This window comes from Mastomys coucha, unplaced genomic scaffold (assembly GCF_008632895.1).
Source record: "Mastomys coucha isolate ucsf_1 unplaced genomic scaffold, UCSF_Mcou_1 pScaffold20, whole genome shotgun sequence".
Lineage (NCBI taxonomy): Eukaryota > Metazoa > Chordata > Mammalia > Rodentia > Muridae > Mastomys > Mastomys coucha.
In genome coordinates this window covers 128460757-128465871 of record NW_022196903.1, presented here as the reverse complement: position 1 = coordinate 128465871, position 5115 = coordinate 128460757, and positions in this window count along the sequence as shown.

Sequence of the window (5115 nt, the reverse complement as noted above, 5' to 3'; positions counted from 1 at the left end):
CACCATCCCCACCACCACCACCTCCACCACCACACTTTGGACTTCACATGTAACCTAGGCAGTAAGCACTAGAGGGCAGTAGCTGATTAACAAGGCTAGCCAGGAAGGCAGAAGAAGAAAATGATCCAAGGGCTTCTCCTCTTCCTCCTCACCTCCTCTCTCCTCACCGCCTTCTTCCCCTCCATTCTCCTAGGAAACACCCCTTCACCACCATGGTCAAGGTAAAACGAATTTAAGAGAAAAGCCGGCCTATTGAAAGTCCTATTTTTCCATGTATTTTCCAACTTAGCAGCTTGACACAAATCTCCAAGGAGCTTACATAAGCTTTAAGTAGGTTGGATAAATAAAGCCTTGAGATGATTTAACAAGCAGTTATTTGAATATCCACTTGTAGAACAGAATCAGATCAGTAAGCAAGTCCTTGGGATTTGGAAATGGCTCCCTCCTTGTTAGTGGATTTGGAGAGGAAAGAGAAAGGCTTTCTCTGTGTGTTTATGGAAGCGGCCTCCTGCCTCCTGGCTCCACCTAGTGCCACCCTCCCTGGGATGAAAGACTTGCTTTTTTTTAAAGATCTATTTATTTATTATATGTAAGTACACTGTAGCTGTCTTCAGACACTCCAGAAGAGGGCATCAGATCTCGTTGTGAGATGGTTGTGAGCCACCCTGTGGTTGCTGGGATTTGAACTCAGGACCTTTGGAAGAGCAGTTAGTACTCTTAACCACTGAGCCATCTCGCCAGCCCAAGACTTGCTTTTTCCTTTCTCTTTTTGAGTTCTCACTTCGTAGCCCAGGCTGACCACGGTTTCTCGAGCCTCCAGCCTTCAGTTTATGAGCGCAGGATTACAGGTCTATGCCATAGCACCCGGCTCAAAATGTCTCCTTTTCCTCCTCCTCCCTGCCCCCTCTTTCTTCCTTCTTTTCCTTTTCTTTGAGATGGGGTTTCATCCAGTCCAGGCTGGCTTCAAATTGGCTATGTAGCCAAGGATATGCCTGAACTTCTGATCGTCCTACCTCTGCTTCCCAAGTGCTGAAATTACAGATGTATGCCATGGTGTTTGGTGTTAGGCCATGCTAGGGTGGGAACCCAGGGGCTTTGTGCATGCTGGGCAAACATTCTACCAACTTGCTACCCTGTCTCCCGACACCCCTCTCAACTTTGACCCCTGAGCTACCCTGCCCTTTCTTTTTCTTTTGGAACAAGGTCTTGCTAAGTTGCCCCAGCTGGCCTTAAATTCAGCTCTGCAGTTAGGCAGGTCCTATACTTGTGATCCTCCTGACTCAGCCTCCTGAACATCTGGGATTACAGGCCTGCACAAGCATCTCAAATGCTTCCTCCTAATGCTTAGTAAGTGAAGCAATCAGAGAGGAGGCTGTAGCCATCAGTGGGCTTTGTGAGGCCAGACTCTGCCAGTGTCTAGTAAGAAAGCACGTGGATTAAAGACATTCTTGTTGGTTTAATTTTTGAGAGCAGGTCTCAGGTAGAGTAAACTAGCTTTGTAAGTATTATGTAGCTGAGGCTGGCCTTGAACTCCTGGTCCTCTTGGTTCCATCTCCTCGGTATTAGGATTTCAGACCTGTGCCACCATACCTGGCTCATCTACAACCTTTAACTTTCTTTTCTCAGTCCAAGCACTTTCATTTTAAAATGTTAAATGACAAGTGAGACTGTCCTGCAAAACGAAGGGTTTTTGAATATGGCTTAGAATGTGCTCATAACAGGCACTGGTCGGGGGTCTTGGCTTTTTACTCCCAGAGAAAGCCTGCGCCTCTGCTAGGACACAGGCTTTCACGTGGACATGTGAGGTACCTGGTTTGCTGTCCTTGACGAGCACATGCTCCCTGGTTCAGTCTTGTAGGTCCACACCTGGACAGAAAGAAGCATCACTGGCTACAGGCAGAGGGAACCTGGGTCTCTCCCTGGACTTTTTACTTTACTAAGGCTGCTGTGTTCTGCCCGCCTGACGTTCCTGCAGCGCTCCAGAGACATCTTGGTAGTTGTCAGGAACATGAGCTCTGTCAGCAGGCACAGCGCCTGAACTTTGGAGTGAAGTGACTCAGTGGACAGCACCCCCACCCCACCCTCATCCCATGTAGGCAGGTGGTCTGCAGAGCCAGTGGCAAAGCATCTAGGCGTTCCTGCACACACACTCCCACCCCCGGTGGATCCTCCACACGAGCTGTGGGTACCATCTACACCGCTTCTTGAAGCATTTCTCACCTGAGACTCCCTCCTCTCTGAGGACTCTAGCTTGGGTCAAGTTGATATAAAAGCAAGCAGTACTCTAAGCAAGGACTCTATGACTAGGTACCTGCTAACCGGAGAAAGCAGCTGGTACCGTCTGCCTTCCTCCCACAAAAACCCAGATGTGAGTACCCAACCCTTCCCACCATTTCTTTAGCATGCCCGATGTAGGCAAATTAAAGATACATGCTGCCGCTTGTAAGTAAACTTTCCTTCTGTACCCAGCAAATTTCCTCTCGGCCTTAAAACCAAGGTCACGTACAAGGTCACGTATTACCCCCCATCTCTGTGCTCTTCCGAGGTGGCTGTTATTCCTCCTGGTCTCCTGTAGTCCAGGCTGGCCTCACACTCACAGTGATCCTCCTGCCTCAGCCTTTAGAGTGTTAGGATTACAGGAAGTACAACCATGCCTTGCACAATTTCTTTAGTAAACATTTGTTTTCCCCTTCTGTTCTTTGTAAGAAAAAATCCACTTATATTGAAATAAAAGGGGATGATGGTATATATGATTTGTTATAAGCTAAAGTCTATAGTTCTGCTGACTAAATACATACTGTCTCTATAAAGACCAAAACAGAATCGCTTCAATATCTTGATACCCATTTTCACTTTTTTTGATCCTGTTATGTGACTCAGGCTGGATGCTCAAGTGATTTCCCGACTCCTCAAAAGTAGCTTTGACTGCTGGCACAAACTACCTAGCCTGGATTGGTTTTGCCTTTTCATGTGGCTATCTTTTCTACCTGGCAATATGAAAAGTGTCTGGAAGGTTGGCACTCCTCTTACAATGTTTTTCATCTGTTAGAGCCATTTTATCGTTTGCCATCTGTGGCTAGAGCATATTCCCCCTCCACCCCATTTGATCCTAATTATACGTTGTAAAGGGTGAGAAAAACACAGCTTAGAGAGCTGCAGGACTTGTCTGACCTGGTCCTCCACCTTTACATCCTCACTTTATCTGCTTTTGACTTATGATAGCCTTTGCATTGAATTGGTGATCAATACATAATGATTAGAGAGCTTAGGGGATATAGCTCAATGGTAGAGCATTTGCCTGGTTTCTTCGAGGTCATGGGTTTGATTCCCAGCACCACCACCACCACCACCACCACCACCACCACCACCACCACCACCGCAAAGTGGGGGAGGGGTAAGATAGAGTACAGTGATAGAATATTTGTCTAGGATATGTGAGTCCCTAAGTTCAATTCTAGCATTGCAAAAGAAAGAGAGGGAGGGAGCGAGGGAGCAAAGGAGCAAGGGAGAAACTGTGTGGTAAATGTTGATGCTTTCTAGACTCCCAGCACTGTGACAGCTACTGGCTTTTTTTTTTTTCAGGGCACAAAAGGAAACGTAGATGTAGTAGGACAAGAAGTATAAGAGTTAGGAAATGTGGGCAGACTTTCTCTGCTCTCTGCTCTGCCCAGATGTTAGCAGCTTTACACTCCCACAACCAGCCTTTCCAGCCACGATAACTGAACCCTCTTTACTGGAAGCCAAAATAAAGTCTCCAACAAAAGGGGATATGGTAATGTAGTAGCCTTGTGAATTCAATCCCCCCAAAAATGTGTTTTTAAAAAATGAGAACTTCATAATCGTAACTCCAGTATTGCAGAAGCAAAACCAGGTAGATCCCTGATGCTCGCAGGCCAGCCACTCGAACCTACTTGGTGGGGTCCAAGCAAGTAAGAGAGTCTGTCTCAAAAAACAAAGCAAAACAAAACTACTTCACCTGCAACATAAGCTAACAATTGACCAGCTGCTACATCCCCTTCCGACCACAAAATTTACAGGCTTTGCCTACAATAAGCTTAGAGAGGAAAAGAAGAAAACGAAGAAATCAGAAAGAACAATGGAGGGAACTATAATCTGGAATAGTGCTTATGCTCATAAGTGAGTAAACCAAGGTGTGCAGGGACTGGAGAGATGAACCACAGCAGGCAAATGCGTATTATTGTTTCTTTTGTTTGTTTTGAGACAGGGCTTCCTATATCCCAGGCTGGCTTGAAACGTTCTATATAGTCAAGGAGGAACTTGAACTTCTATTCATCCTGTGTGCCCACCAAAGTCTGGTTTGTGTCTGCTAGACCAGCACCAATTGAACTACATTCCTGGCCCTATTATTTAACAGTTACTGAAACTGCATAAGTAATGCTGAATGTATTAACCTTAGCTAATGTCCCCTAACCAGGAGGGCATTCTGTGCTGGGATGACCAGGTACAGTGGCAACGAGATCAAATGTTGTTGCCAAGAATCCTCCTTCTTAAATCCACAAGAGTGGCAAGCACAGGGAAAGCTACTTTTTTTTTTGTCCTTTTTGTAGACAGCAAGGAGCCACCAAAATGCATTCTTTCCCATCCTCCCTTCCTTCGAGACAAGCGTCCTTATTCTCTAATTAGGTGCTATAAATCTCAGTTTCCAATCTTAAGACTTTGGATGGGGATAGGAGCATGGGGAAGAAAGAAAGAGAGAGAGAGAGAGAGAGAGAGAGAGAGAGAGAGAGAGAGAGAGAGAAGGAAAGAAAAAGACAGAAGAAAGGAAAGACAGAAAGACAGAAGGAAGAGAAGAAAGAAAGATGGAAGGAAAGAAAGAAAGATGGAAGGAAAGAAAGACAGAAAGCAAGCAAGCAAGCAAGGTGGGCGGGCAGGCCTTGCCTGAGGGGAACTTTGTCCATTCTGTCTCCATCCCTCTCCCTGTCCACTTTCCCAGCCACAATCACAAACTATACTCCTGGCTGGATTTGTGACCTCCCACCCACTTTCCTGCACAAGGCAAAAACTTTGAGAAAAACAAGAAGGCTCATGGCATGGGCTGAACTTTCAAATGCTAAACGACGGTGAAAATTTTTTTGGAAGAGAAACTATCTTTGA